Source organism: Myxocyprinus asiaticus, chromosome 7 (assembly GCF_019703515.2).
Source record: "Myxocyprinus asiaticus isolate MX2 ecotype Aquarium Trade chromosome 7, UBuf_Myxa_2, whole genome shotgun sequence".
Lineage (NCBI taxonomy): Eukaryota > Metazoa > Chordata > Actinopteri > Cypriniformes > Catostomidae > Myxocyprinus > Myxocyprinus asiaticus.
Genome location: NC_059350.1, coordinates 36,641,229 through 36,663,625, shown reverse-complemented (window position 1 = coordinate 36,663,625; position 22,397 = coordinate 36,641,229). Strand labels below are relative to the sequence as shown.

Here is a 22,397-nt window from a genome sequence, read left to right as displayed (position 1 = left end):
TAAAAATATCAGACCTGGAAATAGACAAGAAATTACAGGATTTTGAGAAATGAAAAACAAAGAAATGTTATGACATAAAGTGAGTTTGAAATGTCTAATATATGCTTTATTTCTTATTCATATTTATTTTGCACGATCTCTAGGTCACTAATCAAATCTGAGCAAATTTGTGACAATGACTGTGTTGACCTTGTACAAAAGGTCAGATTTCCTTGCCTCAAAATGCTCTATGGATCATTAGTTTTGAACAAATTTGTGGATTCGATGCCAGCTTCAGTGCATGTTGTCATTAAAGCAAAAGAGATATACCAAATACTAAACGAAAATCTGAAATTGTTCTGAAAAAGTTTAATATTTAAATATATTTTGTTTTACTGAAATTATAATTTCATAATATCATTTGTAAAGAGATAAAAATTATTAAATACCAAAAAGCAATTTCATTAGTGGTCTCAGACTGGACACCACTGTATGAGCATTTTTAGTGTGTGTCTGTGTATCTGATAATATTATGTGTGTGTGCCTGGTATAATATATGCAATGCTTGCATGGAAGCTATATATGAGGAACATAGATACTGTATGCGAGATCGTGTTCATGTGTGAGATTACTGTGGCAGATGGTGTGTATTCCGTGTTTGAGAGCAGAATGGTGTGAGTCAGTGATGTTTTAACATTTTTATTCTAGAACTGATTTTCAGGGACATTTTTTAACTATATGGCATATTGTTTCTAACCATATAAATCAACCTGACAAAAGTAGCTTTAAATAATGTGCAAAATATCATTACACAATAAACAAAATGATTTGCCAGCCCCCGTGTTATACAGCTCTCTACTGTCTTCCGTCACAGTAAATTTTGGTATGATTGAGGTTTCAAAAATAGTTTGGAATGCTTTCTTCCTGTTCTGTGATTTCAGAGCTTATTTTGTTCGATCCAAAACACTTCATAGCTGCTACACATTCAACAACACTTGCCTCTGAGACAGTGAATACAGCTTTCTGAGAGCTATTCAGCCCTGAAAAGGCAAAACGCAGTAACAACATTTTTTGCAATAATATGACCGCTATGACCGCAATCGGGGCTCTAAGATAGAGATGTCAGAGACCTATGTTCAGATTCGGAGAAAACAGAGTGAGGTTATTTTATAATCCACATTTGGCTGGACAATAAAAAAAAATTTAAGCCATTTTTCTAAGTCTCTGTGTCTGCATAGTTTCTGCATCTATGCTTTGTAGGTAAGGTCAGTATTGGTGACTACTGTGTCTGGAGAGGCACTAAACCCATATCTAGATAGGCATAGAATAGAATAAAATAGAATGAAATAAATCAAATGTTAGATAACATGAAAAAAACTGAGGAATTCTATGCACATTTTAATCATCTGGTGCATTTTTGCGTCTAAACTGTGGTTAATTTCTGACCCTGATGTGAGTGAAGTAAGGACATATGGCCACTAGGTTGTGCTATTAACTTTCATACATCAACCAAAGTATTGATCACTGACTGGCTTTAAACGTGACAGTAACTGAGAAATGTGTTTATAACATTCAGTCAGCATTGCCTATTTAATCAAAATTCTAATATGCAAAGCTAGAGTGTTCAAATGTGTTCCTGTGTAAGACTGAATATATACTAAAGAGCGTAAAAACAGGCACCCCTTTGTGTGTGTGTGTGTGTGTGTGTGTGTGTGTGTGTGTGTGTGAGAGAGAGAGAGAGAGAGAGAGAGACAGAGAGAGAGAGAGAGAGACATCAGCGCCTTCCAGCATGGCCTCAGACAGAAAGGCCCATTAAAACATCTAAATAGTGTTAGAGCACTTAATATGAGATAAGACAAGCATTTAACTACTGGCTATGAAAGAGAGAGAGAAATATGCAAAAGGGCCCTTTCATGTTTCAGGGGCTAAACCTGTCATTCACTACAGAAACCGTACTCTCCTCTGTCATATTGAAAGTTCACATCTCCCCCCAACTCAAAAACTTGGGTATCAAAATTATCTGTGAGTTTCCCAGTCGTAATTACCACTTGAGGGGTCGTTCAACTTCCGAGTGGAAATCACATATTTGCAATAATTCCGATAGCATGTGAAGACAGTATAAAAGCTAGCCAAATTATCGCCATTAGCACATTCACACCTTGTTAATCAAGCAAATTTACCCCACGATGGCAGGTGGTGCAAAGCACCTTTCAGTTGGTCTGCCTTTCGGTCATTAGAGTTGAGAAGAACTACTTGACAAGTTCAATAGTAAACAACCATGGAGTCACAATACAAAAGACAAGCAAGCGAGTTCTCTAATGTGCCAATGAAAAAATAAATAAAACACATCTCTTTACAAGCAGCAGCGAGGACGAGTGTATTGCTGATTTGTATAAAAGGGAAGAAAACATTCAAGACGCTTTTACAAACTATCACAATTCACCTGCTGGGCAAGTTGACTGACAGTATTATCGTGTATACACAGTCTGAGGGTGATTAGAAAGAATTTGAGTGTAAAAAATAATATTAATGGTTAAAACATGATATCAGTTGGAACAATACTGATTGTATCTTATTACCATTTACATCTACTTGTATTATACATTTGCTCAAAACCCTGCATGTTACAAGTTAAACGTGACAACACTTAAATGCTCCAGGAGTCTATATAATAGGAATATATATATAGTGAGGAACGGCAGCCGGTGGAGTTTCTGGTGCCCCCATAGGGTAAGATGGTGCCCCCGTAGGGAGTAGGTGCACTACGCAGTCTGCGTAATATGCATATAGGGAGCAGCAGTACCGGTCAATAATACTACACTGAAGATGAATAATACCAAGAAATGTATTCAGATGGTCCCTTACCACATCCTTCTCAGTTTTAGCAATACATGCTTTTTGATTTATTAATAATAAAAAGTGTATATCCTTTTCTATATGCTGAGAACGTTCTTGAACCATGACTATTTTTATTTTATTTTTATTATTTATTTTATGTATACATCTGTGTTGGTTTATATGTATTTTATATATATATATTTTTTAATTTACTTTATTTTAATAATTTTTTTCTTTCACCTGTTCTTTTTGTCTTTATGACTCAGTGATAGGTCCTGTGTAGACCTTTTTCACAGACTGTGATGATGCGTTTCCGCCTTATTTAGCAGCTTAAATCTTGCAAACTTTTTTATATGATACATTTTTAATATTGAGTGTAAATTTATAACATTATGATTTGTGTTATATTACCCTGGAATTAGTTTAAAAAAAATGAATTACCACAGCTGCGAGGGGGTTTCTATTACAGCTGCTGAGAGAGTGACAGTAAATTTGGCATCTTCTCCCATCTGAATGTCAATCCACTGCTCTCTATTTTTTTCCTCTTCTGGAAAGTCATTCAAATGTAATAGTGGATTTTTCTTTTGCTCTTGGGGCAAATGGGTAGGTGACAATAATATTTGTTATGATCTCCCATTCACTGCTGTCAAAGTTTACCCTGAAATCGTTTACTTCCGCGTTCCAAAACCTGGAGTGTAAAAAGGTCTATTGATTCGATACGGGATGCATTATTTCATATTTAAATATGGGATGATCCCAAATTTTACGGGAAGGGTGGCAACCCTACCTACAGGTCTAATACATTCTCATGAGCAAAGTGTGGATACGGAAAATCGTGAGTTTATCGGGAGAAATTTTAAATCCGGAGTACAGCAGTGTAACGATGCGCTGCCGGCAATGACGAAGACGATGATGATGATGATAAGAACCCAAGTGCAATTTATTAATAAACGTGAAATCCAATAAACACTAACATGACATAAAACAAATCATGAAATTGACTTTTGCATGGCATGACTAGACTACGACCTAACCTACATCAACAATACCTGAAAATGGACAAAGTAAATCATGAGGCTTAAATACATGAACATGGGAGAACACATGACAAAAATAACCAATAAACACTGAGAACTCTAAACAAGATAATGAGACAATAAACCAATGAAAACAAGACCCATGAACATGGAGGGAAAACATGAAATCTCATGACAAGGGAACAGGAACTAAACTTTTCAAAATAAAAGACATGAAATACATGAACACACACATTAAACATTACATATCCCCCCGTTAGGGGCGGCTCCTGAAGCCCCAAAACATGAACACACACATTAAACATGACATAGATCCAAAGTTCTGTAGGGAGCTGGGGGGGGGGGCCTTGAGGCATGGGGCGTGGCCTGGCGAGACAGGGCGTGGGGCGTGGCCTGGCGAGACAGGGCGTGGGGCATGGGACCAGGGCAGAGTAGGTGGGGCCCTGAGAGGCTCGAGGGGCAGAGCCGTGGAAGGTGGGGCTGTGAGAGACTTGAGGGGTGGAGCCATGGAAAGCAAAGCCGTGAGAAACTTGAAGGGTGACACCATGGAACTTGGTACCCAGAGAGTAGCCGAAGACTCGAAGGGTCAGGGTGGAGCTGATGGCAGGGAGGACCAAGGCAGCGCATGAGGCTCGGAGGAGCAAGGCAGAGCTGGGGGATCGGAAGACTGAGACTGAGCCGGTGGGACTGAGGACCAAGGCGGAGCCGTAGGGAATGAGGACCCTGGTGAAGCTGACGGATCAGAGGGATGAGGTGCAGCCAGAGGATTGGAGAGCCAAGGCGGAGCCAGGTGACCGACAGACCAAGGAGGAGCCGGAGGGACGAGGGACCCTGGCAAAGCCGACAGGCTGAAGGACCGCAGTGGAGCTGAGGGAACGCAGAGCCGAGGCGATGTCGAGGGACTGATAGGCCAAGGCGGAGTCCAGGGCTCGGAGGGTCCAAGCAGGGTCAGAGGGTTGAAAGTTCCCCTTGCCTGCTCAGGAGAACTAAGGGTGGGTACAAGGGCAGGAACCATTGCAGGTGTGGCTGTGACGTGGCATGGAGCAGGCTCAGGCGTGGCTGTGACGTGGCATGGAGCAGGCTCAGGCGTGGCTGTGATGTGGCATGGAGCAGGCTCAGGCATGTATGTGACATGGCATGGAGCATGCTGAGGCATTGCTGTGACATGGCATGGAGCAGACTCAGGATCCGGAGCAAAAGATGGCGCTAGCTCAGTGACCATAACGAGGAACTCTGGCTCGGCGGCCATGACGTAGAACTCTGGCTCGGCGGCCATGACGTGGAACTCTGGCTCGGCGGCCATGACGTGGAACTCTGGCTCGGCGGCCATGACGTGGAACTTTGGCTTGGTGGTCATGACGTGGAACTCTGGCTCGGAGGCCATGACGTGGAACTCTGACTCAGCATCCGCCTCCTCCACAGTGAACATGGAACCAATAATCTGCAGAGCGAGGTCGATAAACTGAGCCAGGCTGAGGGAACTGTGACCGCCAGGTATCAAAGAGGAGATGGGCTCATTCAGACCAAATCGGAAACAGTCTTTGAGGGCGACCTCATTGAAGTCCACCCGGCAGGCCAGAGTGCAGAAGTCCTCCACATAGTCCTCCAGGGGATGATTCCCCTGACGTAGGCGGAGGAGCTGGATTGCTGGGTTCATTGTATGTCAGGTATTTCTTGAACATGAACACACACATTAAACATTACAAGCAGGAGAGGGTTGAAAAAACGGGAGAAACCTGGTAAAATCGGGAGTGTTGGCAGGTATGCTATTAACCAACAGTCACCGCTATTGATCCTCTCGACCAATCAAGGCGGACTGAAGTATCCGAGCTGGAGGAAAAAAACATGGCGGACAAGATGATAACGATCAAGGATTAAAAATAGATTTTAATAATCATTTTTTACTGATTGTCAATGGCGGATCACTTGCTTATCATGTGTATATAGTATCACTTTTAAGTCTGATGTGTAGAATTGGTTTAAAACTTTGTTTTATTTAAATGTCTAGAGATATAGAATAACTCCTATTCAGTTTCTGAATAGTTTTTCTTGAGGAAGTTTTACGTTCATAAAAGTAAGTAACATAACATTAAACCTTTGCTATTGTTGTTTCAAAGAGGATTTCAGAATTATTGTTTGTCTTTAAAATATCAATACAGGAGAGAATAATTTAAAGTACATGGCTGTAGCTTGTAAGATTCATTATATTCATTGATATAGCAACATTCGGGCTAACAGTGATGTTTATACTTGCAGAAGTGTGGCTGTGTGTATTTATAACTATTTTGCGAATTTATGGTGGTATGCTCTTTCTATAGCACCTGCTTGTAACCATCCATGTGTCTGAATCATGTTTATTTGTTCTTTAAAATTTAAAATTACAAGGATTTGTTACTGTGGTTATATGTGCACTTTGTTTTTTAGAGGCTCTTGATTAAATTATCTAATGCTTTATTGTCAGTGTGTTACTTGAAATTATTTAGTTAAAAAAAAATTCAATATTGAGTTTAAAGTGTGTTCCTTTACCCTATCAATCAATGCCATGACTTTTTCAAATAATAATTTGTAAAACTGCATGTGTATATATATATATATATATATATATATATATATATATATATATATATATATATATATATAAAAGTGTAATCTGACTGAAGTCTTGAAGTCTGTCCCAAATGCACACTTCTCCACCCATGCCACCTCATTGGTCTGCACTCGCTTACGTCACCAAAGTCTGCACTCAGAGGAAGACCGCAAGGGTGGAGGGTGCCATTTGGGACAGGGTCACTGCTGGTTCAAGATTTCTTCATCGAGTTCCTTCAGCGTTTGATGTCAGTGGTCAAAACAGCTCTCTGTGCTGTAGAGCCACCAGTTGCACTGGTTTTGGTAACTGCAGCGGCTCCTGACACATGATCCAAAGCACATATTTTATTGGTCAGGGCATTTCAGCGTCGGTCAAAGAAATAAAATCGGCACACCGTAAAAAAAAAACTTGCTTTGTCGGTGCGAGAATGTTCGCTCCATGTGTGAATAGCTCCATAGGAATCCATTGTTTCTATTCAAAATGTTAATCGCAGCAAGAAATTGCAGCAGAAATTCACATTTGGTGTGCAAAGGCCTTTATACATTAGTCACTGAATTAATATTATATTGTTGCACAAGTTATAAATGTCCAACTCAAAATTAAGTAAGAACTTTTGAAGTCTCACAAGCAGGAAGTGCAACATTAGGCTAAGTAACACAACTGTTTTTGGAACTGTTACTGTGTTTATTTAAAGGAATGTTCCAGGTTCAATACAAGTTTAGCTCAGTCGACAGCATTTGTGGCATATTATTGATTACCACAAAAATATATTTTAACTTATCCCTCCTTTTCTTTAAAAAAAGCAAAAATCTGGGTTCCAGTGAGGCACTTATAATGGAAGTGAATGCGGGACAATTTTTTTAAAATACTTTAAATTTATTAAAATACTGTTTCAAAAGTATAGCCACAAGACATAAAGGATATGTGTGTAAAAATGTGATTTTTCTTTTTTTATTTTAGTGTGATTAAATCACTTACTAACCTTTTCTGTGTAAAGTTATAGCCAATTTTACAACGTCGTTACCATGATGATGTAATGTCAACAAACCCTTAAACCCTTAACGACTTTAAAAAAAAAAAAAAAGACTATTTAACCAACTTTACAGCTCAAATAATACACAAGTTTTAACAGAGGAATTACAGCCAGTGCTTTTATAGAATGATAAGCTTCACATTTCTGCCTTTAAACCTTCCAAAAATTGGCCACATTCACTTTCACTGTAGTGCCTCACTGAAACCCAGGTTTGTGCTTTTTTTTTTATTTAAGAAAAGGAGGGACAAGTAATCAACATTATGCCAAAAATGCTGTCGATTGAGCTTAACTTGTATCGGACCCGGAATATTCCTTTAATGTTATACTTCAGACCAGTTTTTTTTGTAATCAGTGGATATAATTATAATATAATATAATATAATATAATAAATGTTGTCACATTTCTTGTTTGTTTATTTTACATATAAGGATCAGTTACTGGATTGCATTAATTCCACTAAAAAGTATGCAAACATGTCATTTATAAAAAATGTATTAAATGTATTTCTGATTTGTTATATCTACTCTGTAAAAATCTGAAATATTCTCATCATTTGGCAACAGGCTGCTGAGGGCAGTAAATAAAAAAAGAGTTATTTATTTCCAAATAAACTCTTTCTCAAAAGTACTGAAAGAATCGTTAAGACAAATTGGAATCTAAATCGCAACCGGAATCGTTAAGAGGAATCGGACCCGGAACCATTAAATATCTTTTGATTCCCATCCCTATTCATGGACCATGTAGTTGAAATAACTGAATAGTAACAGACTGATATATCATTCAGGCCTTTTAATCAGCCAGTATTTAATATTTTTTTAATTATTGGCTTTAGCGATAACTGTCCTCAATTAATCCTTACTAATGACCCATTAGTAGTAGTCATTCTACTAATTGTCAGTTCCAAAATCTACCGACAGCCTTGTGAATGGACAGTGCTCATATTACATTTTCAAATGTCTAGTGAATTTTTAGTAAACACTGTAAAGTATAAAATAAGTGTTCATTTCATTTGTGTAATTTCTGCACCACTAAAGTCACCAAACGGAATAGCAAAAATAATCACTGTTTTCAAAAAAGATTCCAGAAAACTTCCCTTGTCTTCCACTGGTCGTTCAAATAGATAGCCCAACCCAAAACTCTTAATATTGTTTGAGTCATTGTTGCTGAGACAGGCTGGACAGGTCACTCAAACAAACAGAGGAATGTTTTGACATAGCACCACAGAGCCAGTGTTACACTTTAGGTGAAATCAGCCTACAAATGACTTACTTATTGCTGGCTCTGCATATTAAGCTGGGATATGAGAAAAGGTTTTAATATCTAAAAATTACACACATCACTTTTAAATTGTGTTATCAGATTTATATCGGCCATTGGTCACCATAGTCTTTGAATATCGATATTGGCATCAGCCATTAAAAAAGTGACCCATATCTGTCGACCACTACAACTGAATACCAACGTTTTCATGCCAAACTCATAGCTCATGATTAAAAGGGTTTCTGGTTCAAACAAACATAAAATTGTATCCCTGTAGTTTACCAGTGTACATTTATACGGGCATATAGTTTTTAACCATATTAATCGACATCAACGATAAAAGCAGCTGTAAACAATGTTCAAGACATCATAACACAATAAATTTGAAATAATTGGCCAGTCCCTATTTTGATTATACACTGATGAGCCACAACATAATGACCACCTGCCTAATATGTTGTTGTTACTCTGCATGCCGCCAAAACAGCGCCGACCCGCTGAGGCATGGACTCTACAAGACCCATGAAGGTGTCCTGTGGTATCTGGCACCAAGGCATTAGCAGCAGATTCTTCAAGTCCTGTAAGTTGCGAGGTGGAGCTGCCGTGGATTGGACTTGTTGGTCCAGCACATCCCACAGATGCTTAATCGGATTAAGATCTGGGGAATTTGGAGGCCAGGGCAATACCTTGAACTCTTCATCATGTTCCTCAAACCATTCCCAAACAATGTGTGCAGTGTGGCAGGGGACATTATCCTGCTGAAAGAGGCCACTGCCATCAGGGAATACCATTGCCATTAAGGGTGTACCTGATCTGCAACGATGTTTAGGTAGGTGGCATGTGTCAAATTGACGTTCATATGAATGGCCGGACCAAGGAATTCCCAGCAGAACATTGCCCAGAGCATCAGACTCCCTCCACCAGCTCATAGTCTTCCCACAGTGCATCCTTGTGCCATCACTTCCCCAGGTAAACGGCGCACACATATACAGCCGTCCACGTGATGTAAAAGAAAACTGTTTTCATCGGACCAGGCGACCTTCTTCCACTGCTCCAAGGTCCAGTTCTAACACTCGCCTGTCCATTGTAGGCGCTTTTGGCGGTGGACAGGGGACATCATGGGCAATCTGACCAGTCTGCGGCTATGCAGCCCTATACACAGCAGGGTGCGATTCACTCTGTTGTGACTCATTCCTCCCGTAACCATAATTATTTTTATTTTTATTATTAACAATTTTGATTGATTCCATTCTACAAATTAAATAAACATAACAGAAAATGCAGAATCAAATTAAACACTTTCCCCTGAACATTTTAGAAATAACACTGCGTAAGATATTTAGGTTTTTTAGAGAATGTATTTTTAACACGTGTGTTTTGTCTTACTGTACTGGCAGAGTTTTTATGTCAAAACAAGCGAAAAAATCTACCAGTGCTGAAGAAGTAATACAAAGTATTTAGAATAAGTTACTGACCTTGAGTATCTAACGGAATACGTTACAAATAACATTTTACAGCATGTATTCTGTAATCTGTAATGGAATACATTTCAAAAGTAACCCTCCCAACCCTGCCTGCCGATCATAACACTGGCCAGGTCCCAATTCTTTATGTATTTATCCCCTATATTAATAACCACCCCCATTGCCTAAAATACAGAGTCTGGGGCAAAATGAAATTTGAGTGCTCAATACGGTTCTAGCTTGTATGGCCCCTTATGCGAAACCCGCTTCAACACTGCCCCAAAGTTGTTGGGGGGGGGGGGGGGGGTCTGTGTGGGTGCCTCGTGCCACCCCCCTGCAAGATGCCGCCCTGGGCAACATGCCTAAATCCGCCACTGCTCTTGAGAGAAGTTGAAGCTCCATCCCCCAGACTCTGAATTAGCAGGGAGTAATACACTGATGCCTAATGACCTTTTCCAAAAGCAGTAATCACCACTCCCAGAGTATTTGCTGCTTTAGGGGGGTGTATGCTACTCCCAAAAATAGTACAGAGCAGGTGGCGCAGCTGAAAATACCTAAAGAATTGAGACCTGGGAATCCCAAAATGTTGAACCATATTTTCAAAGGATCTCAATACTCCACTCTCATATAGGTCACCGAGCGTATTAACCTACCTCACAATCCACTCTGTCCAGCAGAAAGGGGACTTATTAATACATCATTTTGGGTTCAGCCATATGCTCAAGGCAACATTTAAATAAATGTCTGAATTAAACCCTCTGGACACTTTTGTCCATACCGAGTGCAAATGTGAGATAACGGGGTGTAACTTAACTTCTCCGGTTAGTTTGATAGAAAGGCTTTGCAATGGCGAAATAGGGGCAAGAACTTCTAGTGCAATATAAAACCAGGGAGGGGCTCTCTCAGGTGGAAGTGACCAATGAGCCAAATGTCTGAGACCGAATGCATAATAATAAAACAAATCTTGGGTAGGCCTAGCCCACCTTTGTTAATCGGCCTATGTAACTTTCTGAAATGTAATCTGGGACATTTACCATTCCAAATGAAGGACTTCACTATGCTATCAAATTGCTTGAAATAAGAGAGGGGGAAATCTATAGGGAGAGATTGTAGCAGTTATTTGAATTTTGGAATACAATTAATTTTAATAACATTAACCTTCCCAGTCATAGATAAATGTAATGAAGCCCATCTATCCACATTGGTCGAAAACCTTTTTATTAAAGGGTCAAAATTAACTCTAACTAAATTACACAAATTTGCTGGGAATAAAATACCCAAATACTTAATGCCCTGTTTGGGCCACTGGAAGGCGCCCAGCTGAAAAGCTGTTACCGGGCTTCAGATTTAGACCAATTCACTCTGTATTCTGAGAACTTAGAAAAGGAATTAATAATTCTGTGGAGGCAAGGCATAGATCTAGTAGGGTTGGAGACAAATAATAAAATATCATCTGCGTAAAGCAAAAGCTTATGCGCCACACCTCCTGCCACCACCCCTGGAAAATCAGCTTCCTTTCTTATAGCAGCTGCTAATAGTTCCAGGGCAAGACAGAACAATAAGGGGGAAAGAGGGCTACCCTGCTGGGTGCCTTTATCTAGAGTAAAATAATCTGAAATTAATCAATTCGTTTGAACCGCCGCTATCTATAAATTTACTTAATCCACCCAATAAAAGTATTCCTGAACCCGTACATTTCCAAAATCTTAAAAAGATTATCCCATTCTACCATATCAAACGACTTTTCGGCATCAAGTGAGATGGCAGCGATCAGAGTCTGATAGTTCGCCACTGCCCACATGGCATTAATGAAACGCCTAATGTTATCAGAAGAGTTACTGCCCCGAATAAACCCCACCTGATCTATATGTATAAGAGATGTCATAACTTTACTTAATCGGTCAGCCAAAATTTTCGACAATATTTTAACGTCTAGCTGGATCAGGGAAACTGGACGGTAAATCTTGCACTTGTTTGGATCTTTGTCCTTTTTAAGAATCAGACTGGTCTGGGCTTTCGTCATGGTTGGTGAAAGCTTTCCATTCTTTAATGATTCCATATAAACTTCTAGCAAAAGTGGAGTCAGTGGCAGAGGATGAATCTCAGTTGCCGCCATCTTATCATGTGGCTTGTAGAGCACGTTACCGCGGAGACATAGCGTGTGTGGAGGCTTCACGCTATTCTCTGCAGCATCCATGCACAACTCACCACGTGCCCTACCGGAAGCGAACCACATTATAGCGACCATGAGGAGGTTACCCCATGTGACTCTACCCTCATTAGCAACTGGGCCAATTTCGTTGCTTAGGAGACCTGGCTGGAGTCACTCAGCACGCCCTGGTTTCGAACTTGCGACTCCAGGGGTGGTAGTCAGTGTCTTTACTTGCTGAGCTACCCAGGCCCCCTGCCTCGGCACTTTTAATATTCCCTTCCAATTCCACGAGTTCTTGTGCTTTGGATTTTTTGGTGAATGAGGCATACTTATGATCCGACCCCTAAGAACCACCTTAAGTGCCTCCCAAGCCACACACACAAAGGATCCTGAGGACCAGTTGGTCTCCATATAGACACGGATTTCAGCCTTTAGCTGAACCGGTTTGTGGTTTGTCCCTCCTCAAACCACTGTCAGTAGGTACTGCTGACCGGAAGCACCCCACAAGCCTTGCCATTTCAGAGATGCTCTGACCCGGTCATCTGGCCATAACAATTTGGCCCTTGTCAAAGTCACTCAGGTCTTTACTCCTGCCCATTTCTTCTGCATTCAACACGTTGACTACGAGAACTGATTGTTCGCTTGCCATCTAATCTACCCAGACCTTGATATGTGGCCTGTTAGGAGATGATCAACGTTATTCGCTTCATGTTTTGGCTCATCGGTGTACAGCTTTCTATTGTTTAACATTACGGTAGATTTTGGTGTGCTCACAGTTGCAAGGGATGTTGGGAGTGTTTTCTTCATATTAGGTGTTTTCAGATCTGATTTTAGTGTTTTTGTTTGGTTCGTTGTTTAATCCAAAAAACAGACATATGACTCATGATTAAAGGGGTTTCTGGTTCAAACAAACATAAAGATTGATCTTTGGTATGTGCAAAATTTTAGTTATCACCTTTCATTCTCACTCTTTCACCTGCCTTGTTAGCTTTTCCAAGCTGTAAAAATAGCAGTATAAATATCTCACTTACCTCTGTTTCTACTCGAGTCAATCTGGAGAAAGAGAGAGAGAGACAAAGAGAGAGAGAGAAGGATGAATACAGTCATCCAAAATGACAGCATTACATCAGCACTTCATTAACATGCAATTAATTTCCAGACGAAAGATCTGCAGCCTTTATACAGTACACAATGACATCAGTTGGTCTGTTATACATCGATGGTCTAATGGCTTGCACTGTATAAACTGCTGTAGGTATATAAAATCATTCAGGGTTATTCAGCAGGTTCTGATCAGACCAACTGCCTGACAGTTCAAGGGGTCATGTCAAGTCAATGCACTAAGCACCAAATGTTGTGAACGAGCTGCGTGTGTATGTTTGAGTGAAAGTAGAGCAGGTCAGGCCTGTCAATCGAGGATTTGTGGATTTTAAGAGTTCTCCTACTGTTTCTCTCCATTAGATACTTCTTTTCACACTCATCTTCTCTTTCACATTCGTACACACACTTTCACACCCACATCTTGAGAGAGTTGTTTGACTGTGTGCCTAATGATAATAGATGATGTGTCAGGATGAAGGTGAGAGACACTAAGTCATCCTCACAGCACGAGGGAGAAACAGCTCATCCCTATTTCTCTCGCTCTCATTTTCACCTCGCCTAAATCTACAGGCGCTAAAATAGGAGAAAAAGTGTCCATAGAGCTTCTATTTAAATGCAATGTTGATGGTTTCCGTCTCATTTTATTCTTCCTTTTAATAATTGTGACCATTTGTGCCTGTGTTATGGGAAAGAGAACATGTGTATTCAAACCAGAGTGTCTTTTCAGCATTCATTAGACTAGCAGGAAGAAGTCAGCACTTTATACTAATCTTATGAGAAAATGTCCAAATATGACAGGACTGTACAGAAAAAAAAAATAAAAAATGCTTATGCAAGCCTCTTGTCTATCAAAGAATCACTGGAGTAAAATGACCTCTGACTTTCAAGAGCATTCATATACATTCACAGGATTCCCAAACAACATAAAGTCTGATGCATGTGTTAAAGGAATATTCCGGGTTCAATACAATTTAAGCTCAATCGACAGCATTTGTGGCATAATATTGATTACCACAAAAAAATTATTTTAACTTGTCCCTCATTTTCTTTAAAAAAAAGCACAAATCTTTGTTACAGTGAGGCACTTACAATGGAAGTGAATGGGGCCTATCTGTAAATGTTAAAAGTTACAGCCACAAGACATTAACAATATGCGTTTAACATGATTTTAGTGTGATAAAATCGCTTACCAACCTTTTCTGTGTAAAGTTATAGCCAATTTTACAACTTTGCTGCCATGACGATGTAATGTTAACAAACCCTAAACTTTTTTAAGAAAAAAAAAGGAGGGATGAGTCTAAATTATTATTATTATTTTTTTTTTTTGTGGTAATCAACATTATGCCATATATATGCCATATATATATATATATATATATATATATATATATATATATATATATATATATATATATATATATTTTTTTTTTTTTTTTTTTTTTTTTAAGATATTCAAGAAGGCACCATTTGGGGTTCCTCAACTGCCACAGCGGCAGACAATTAGGACTGTCGATAGTTCCTTGAAAAACCTCATCAGAAGGTAAAGGCTTCGAGGATCTTGAAATATAATTTTAAGTTCATTAAGTACATAAATATGATATATGAGACTCATTTAAAGATTGTCTGGAGGATCTTCAGAGGGTTCCGCCTGTGTGCCGTCTGATGAACCCCAAATGGTGCCTCGAAACTCTTTTAATTTTTACAGTGAGTTATTTCAGGTTTGTTAGAAAGCCAACAAAACTTCCAGACTTTTCATTTTAATGACTCCCCCGTGTCCTAAAATGTTCGACAGTGCTTACAAATCTAATAAATAATTCAATTTAAGAGCAGTCTGCACATTACGGCTGAATAACTACGCCTTCTGCAAAGGCACTATAAAATATTGGACATTAAGGGAACAGACGCCAGTCGATAGTTCCTCTTTAACTAAATATAACTCACAAATAACACAAAAAAATACTCTTGTCCAAAGAACTGGGCAACCTCGTTTCTCGGGCAGACTGAATCTGTAACCTCTTACCGGTTTCTCCAGTGTAGTCGTGGTGCGAGGAGATCCCGGCGGAGACCCGTCTCTCTATCCACCCGAGCGAGAGTCCAAGATCGGTTAACTCCGAAAAAAAAGGCGAGTGCACTCTGTACCGTTTTTTTAAAAACCCGACGAGACCACGCTTACAACCCAATACAAGTGAAAATCTTTAGATGCTTTTGAGGTGATGCGCTTCGCGCGAGCAATTATGTGTTCTCACGTGCTTTAAAAATACTCTCCAGACGCAGGTGGTCCTCGGGGTCGCGCGAAGACAAAAGAAGAGCCGGAGTTCAAGTTGATCCACATCACACAGCCTATCTGATGAAGATGCGAGCGACGATATGCAGGATGCAGCCCGTACACACGCGCGCACACACACTAAACAAGCTCGCGGAGGGGGCGATTAATGCTAGATTCTTTTGGATAGTAACGAAATTTTTGCAGTGAATATTTCACTGGCATTTAAACCACGTTTCTGGCAGGGGATCCACTTGTGTTAGTGTGAGATGTAACAAAGAGGACAGATTTTAAACAACTTTATGATAATAAAAGCCCAAGGGGGTGCTCAGCCCAGAGCAATGGCTCATCATCATTCATTAACTCATCAAAAGACAACACACACACACATATATACACACACACAGAGACACACACAAAGCATCCATTCCAGGACATCCCATGGCTTCATTAGATGTGAAGAGTGTGATCTCATTAACAACAAAACACAATGCTTTAACAGCATGCATATTCATGTAGACATATTCAAGGAGCAGATTTGGCATGGGTATCATTGTGTCCATGTATTTGCATCATTGTGTGTGTGTGTGTGTGTGTGTGTGTGTGTGTGTGTGTGTGTGTGTGTGTGTGTGTGTGTGTGTGTGTGTGTGTGTGTGTGTGTGTGAAACTAGGTCGTATAGCCCACCCAGAGCTTCCTGTGCTTATGGGGGCTGTGTAATAGAAACACACACAAAAACATCAAACACTCAATTACACAACATGCAAACTGCACTAAATAATGACCTCATCCCAGTCTTCATCATCTTTTCATTTCTTGCTCTCACATTCTGTCTGCTGTGATTAAATGAGAAAACAGAATGGATTAAATGAAGGAACAGGAAACGAAGATGGTAAAATCATGACTAAAAATATTTATTGCTATAACGTAATTTGTGCGTTTAACTCTTTTGCCCTCTCACCTTGTGGTCGAGTGTACAGATTTATTAAGGTCGGAAAACACACACACTTGCAACTCAGCACCTTGCTCTAAGTGAGAGAGGTCAAAGATGCACAGCCATAACTCTCTTTGAACAGTCCCATGGGAGTGTGTTTATTTGTGTGTGTGTGTGTGTGTGTGTGTGTGAGTGTTGAACACACAATAAAGAGCAGTTTGTCAAGGTAGACCAAATATTTTAAGATCATGCGTGTGACTCTTAATAAGAAGAAACACTTTTCTTCTCACATCTTCTTCGAGTATGTGATAAAGAGACAATGTGTGTGAGAAAGAGGGTGCATGTTTGAGTGTGTGTGTGTGTGTGTGTGTGTGTGTAGAGAGAGAGAGAGAGAGAGAGAGAGAGAGAGAGACAGCTGATGTGTGCGTTTGTGTGTGAGAGAGTGAGTATGAGTATGTGTGTGTATGTGCTTGTGTGTGTCTCATCACCATACAGCTGAGACTGCAGGTGGAGGATATTTCAGTGAAAGACTCTCTCACTTCTCATAAGAATCACTGCCAGATAACACACACAGAAGCCACTGTTTATCACACACACACACACATACACACACACACACACACACACACACACACACACACACACACACACACTGCAAATGAAGAAATAATCAAGGCTGATTATAGAACATGTTGGACACATTAAACAGGATTACAACATAGATCTTATTAACAGATGTCATCAAATGTATAAAAAAATAGTACTGCTTATAAATTCTCCAAATAAAATAAAAGTATGCATCAATTAACACTATAATAATAAAATAAAGTCACCACAATTAATATCCATCCTAACGGCTAATTTTTATCCTTTAGTTTGAGTTTCAAAGTCATGGTTTTTCCATTTCTAAATATTTACTTATTTATTATTATTATTATTATTATTATTTTAATCTTCAATTTTATCTCTTTTGTTGTTTCCTTTTTGCTTTCTGAATGGTAAATATCTTTGGCTCAACTGCTGTTGTTTTTAAATGTGCTATGTAAATAAACATAGACCTGACATTGCAGCCTCTGTTACATAAATAAGTGATTAAAAATAATGAGATATACTGTATGAATAAGATGCAATATTGATAATTTAAAAATTAAACCCATCTTGTGTGTTTAATATCTTTGCCCTCTCACCCAGAAAGGCAGTGCAGAGATTAATTATGATCAGAACACACACACACACACACACACACACACACACACACACAGCTCAATACACTGGATACCTTAAAAATATATTTGTTCCTGTTTTATACTCACACATCACAGTTAGCACTAGCACATCACGTCTTTCTCTCACACAGTCTCAGTTTCATGCTTTTCCATCTTCTTTGCCTCAAATTCTCCTCCTTCAAAGGCTAAAACAGTAGAGGGACCATTAAATGTAAAGCAGAACCCTAGAAACAGCTTTAATCATCTGTTTGTCATTAGATCAGACAGAGGCAGACTGAGACAGGCTTGGGTGTATCATTTTTCAACTGGATACACCAATTTTTGGTGTCAAACTGTTTCCCCCCTAAAAAAGAATCTGTTTTCCCCACACTTGGGGTAAAAGGCTCCTTTTGTAGCCTTAGATGATTTTTAATCGAAACAAACTTCTATCATTGTGTTATCTGAATCAATATTCAATAAAAAGCAATACGAATATATTTTAAATCACCATATACTTTGGGACCAGATTATATTTTCCTTATAGGGGGCCATTAGCCCGATTGTACCCAATACAGTATGATTCTACAAAATGTGTGTATTCAATTGAAAAAATACCATATGTGGCTTGCCCTTGGTCTACAAGAGGTCATTCATCACTATGTCACAATTGGACCATACAATAAAGCATTGCTTTTGAAATTCCTCAGTGCATTGTACAAGCATCTATTCCCACCCCAGAGAACAGCACCAGAGCCCTGATCACATGACCTGTGGTGTTATATGGGACAATGTCATCTTCTGCCATTTAGAGTGGTGTACATACAGTACAAGAATGGTTCAGCTAACCTATTAGATGACATTGCTCCCACCATATACCCCTTTTCTTAAAGGGATATTTCACCCAAAAATGAATATTATCTCATCAATTACACACCCTCATGCCATCCCAGATGTATATGACTTTCTTTCTTCTGCTAAACACAGACAAAGATATTTAGAAGAATATCTCAGCTCTGTTGGTCCATACAATTCAAGTGAATGGTGGCCAAAACTTTAAAGGTCTAAAAAGCATATAAAGGCAGCATATAATAGGTGTGGGTGAGAAGCAGATCTATATTTAATTCCTTTTTTACTATAAATTGTCTTCCCTGCTCAGTAGGTGGTGATATGCACGAAGAAACTTAATAAACAAAAACAAAAGAAGAAGAATGTAAAAGTGAAAGTGGAGATTTATAGTAAAAAGGATTTAAATATAGATCTGTTTCTCACCCACACCTATTATATGCTGCCTTTATGTGCTTTTTAGACCTTCAAAGTTCTGGCCACCATTCACTTGCATTGTATGGACCAACAGAGCTGAGATATTCTTCTAAAAATCTTCATTTGTGTTCATGGACATGTGGCATGAGGGTGAGTAAATGATTTTTTGGGGGTGAAATATCCCTTTAATCCAGCTGAGTATTTTTTATGTTTTTACCTGGGAATGTAAAATATATGATTGAAACCCATATGAACAATTTACTCTTAATGAGGTAATCCACACAGACTGTAATGACATCACACAGAGGATTCTCATTCTAGGCACTGCTTCCCCTGCTGTTTGACCAAGAAACCAGTATCTGCTGCCATGTAGATGAAACATTATGTGGTCACATCCAGATGGCAGAATACTGTAACACCTGTTCTTGTGTGTACAGTCTACAGCATGACCAGGTAATTGACAATGGCACAGTATTTTAAACAGACACAACTTTGATATTGTACAATATAAAATCATAAGTAATGCTATTGTATTTTGTGCATTTGCTAATGGGCATTACAACTTTTTCTTTCAAAATGTAAAAGAATAAGCAGGGTTGGGAGGGTTACTTTTGAAATGTATTCCACTACAGATTACAGAATACATGCTTTAAAAGGTCATTTGTAACGTATTCCGTTAGATTACTCAAGGTCAGTAACGTATTCTAAATACTTTGGATTACTTCTTCAGCACTGGTAGATTTTTTCACTTGTTTTGACTATAAAAACTCTGCCAGTACAGTAAGACAAAATACACGTTAAAAATACATTCTCTGAGAAACCTAAATATCTTATGCAGTGTTGTTTCTAAAACAAGATAAATCTAATTGATCTTGTTTTAAGGATTTTTAGACATTTTTACAGAAAACAATACAAAAATTATTATCAAGAATAAGATTTTTGCCCTAATATCAAAGGTCTTACTAGAAAAAAGAAATTATGATCCAACATGAATTTTCTTTATTAAAAAATATGATCGTGCCTGATAACGTGCATGTAAAATGGCTAGAAATAGCATTTTAGCTTAGCGTAAAGCTGACAAATTACACAAGGTTTATTTCTATTTTTTCTGCTCCAAACTTACTTCAAACTAACTTCTCTGTCTGCTCATATGAATGTAACACATCATATCATAATGCACTTTGGATCGCATCATTTATATGCATAAATGTTTTCCATCCGAAAGTACTAAATATTAAATGAAACAAATGACAACATGCAAAGTAATCTCTTCAGTAATCAAAATACTTTTTGAATGTAATTGTATTCTAAATACCAATGATATAAATTGTAACTGTAGTGGAATACAGTTACTTATATCTTGTATTTTAAATACGTATTCCCGTTACATCTTTTGCAACATAGGGTCCAGGGGCGGACTGGGAAGAAAATTCGGCCCGGGATTTTACATGGGGGGGGGGGGGTGGTTGCTGCCCCCTTCCGCATATCACGGTGCCGTTTTGTGGCGCATTCTGCATAACAACCCCCATTTCGTGGCCGGCCCACAGGGAAAAGTCCCGGTTCTCCCAATGGCCACTCTGCCACTGATAGTGTCTATATTCACTCAATGAAGTTGTTCTAGTCAGTAGCAACAACACGCACACATTCACACACCTTTACTCACATTTACTCAGCAATCTAGGACATAACAAATACTTCTATTGTTTTTATAAAAAGCTAATTATACTTACTATAGACTAACCCTAACCCTAAAAGAAAACTTTAAGCATGTTTACAATAAAAAAAGCAAACAAAAAACATTATTTATATATTTAGTGTTGGGTAAATTACTTCTGAAATGTAATCGGGTACTGATTCCAAATTACACAACTAAAATTGTAATCGGTCATGTAATCTTTTATATTACAATTCATCTGTTGGAGTCCCCCCTTTGTATGGTGCCCATATGCAGGATGTGGCACCGGTACGCACTGCATACAGTACACTGATATTATTTTTACACCTCTGCACACACACACACACACACACACACACACACACACACACACACACACACACAAAGTGCTGAGAACCTGCTCTCATATTCAGAACTATCATTCTTTCTAACACTATAACCTTCAGTCAGTCATTTACAGTAACATTCATCCATCACAGACACATGCACACTTACATTCAAATCCATTAAGACTCTGGAAGGTATCGATGACGTTTAAATTATGATTCATTAAAGTAAATCCGAGACACATTAGACCTTAAGACATCAATGGAAAATATAATACTGGTATGCACTCAAGTGCATCCCTGGTGTTGACACACACACACACACACACACACACACACACACACACACACAAACTTGTTTTTATATAATTGTGGGGACTCTCCATAGACTTCCATGTATTTTATGGATTTTATACAGATCTAACAATAATTTCTATCCCCTACCCCTAAACCTAACTCTCACAGAAAACTTTTTGCATTTTTACATTTCCAAAAAAAAAACATTGTTTAGTATATTTAATAAGCCATTTCCCTTGTGGGGACTGCTGGCTGGGCCCAACAAGGTAGGTGATCTCAGGTTTTACTTCCTTGTGTGGGCATTTGGTCCCCACAATGTAGTATAAACATAGCGTGCGCGCACACGCACACACACACACACACACACACACACACAGGTTTTTTGACTGGTAGGTAGATGCTCTTACTCTCTGGAGGCAGCCTGACCCAGTTCTGCCTTAGGAAAGATGCTGTAAGCAATGTTTTCCCCTCTATTTCTTTCTCTTTCTCTCTCCTTCTGTTTCTCTCTTTGCAAATAATGCATGTCATAGTGACAGCTTAAAACAATAATATTACAGAAAAAGAATCAGAGGTGTTTGTGAGAGAAAGTGTGTGATATGGAGAGAGAAGTGGGAGTTGTGAGAGGGGACATGCTGATGTAAGGTTTAAGGTTTCACATCTATATTATGAGGTATTTTATCAAGCCACATGCGCCCTCTGCTGACAAGGCACAGGTATTGCTCCCTCTATTTAGCACCCATTCATTTTTTTCCCACCGTTTGTGTTTTAATCCCCTCAGTCTTTCTATGTTTAAAGTTCCCAAGAGTGCCTTGACGAGCGCAGTTCGATTTGGTGTTTTGATGTATTTCTTACTGAAATAGGAAGTGGGAGCTGGACATGTCAAACGACTCGTCCCATTAAAAAAAAAAAATAGCCAGTAGGCTTTAGTTTATTGCCAGTTAGCCACAAACATACATACCCCTTTCCACCATGGTGCTCATGTCAGAGG

The 22,397-nt window shown here is 39.0% G+C and overlaps 1 protein-coding gene across 1 annotated transcript in view; it reads right to left on the bottom strand.

Moving 5' to 3' along the window:
* LOC127443353 (receptor-type tyrosine-protein phosphatase delta-like) overlaps positions 1 to 15,735 on the bottom strand; it is a 97,804-nt gene extending 82,069 nt beyond the window's left edge. Inside the window, exons 1-2 of the mRNA XM_051701853.1 lie at positions 15,472 to 15,735; positions 13,382 to 13,403 (exon numbers count right to left, since the gene is read on the bottom strand). The gene's annotated coding sequence lies outside the window, so the exon portion shown is untranslated. The remainder of the gene's footprint in view (positions 1 to 13,381; positions 13,404 to 15,471) is intronic.
* Between the last annotated feature and the right edge of the window lie 6,662 nt (positions 15,736 to 22,397).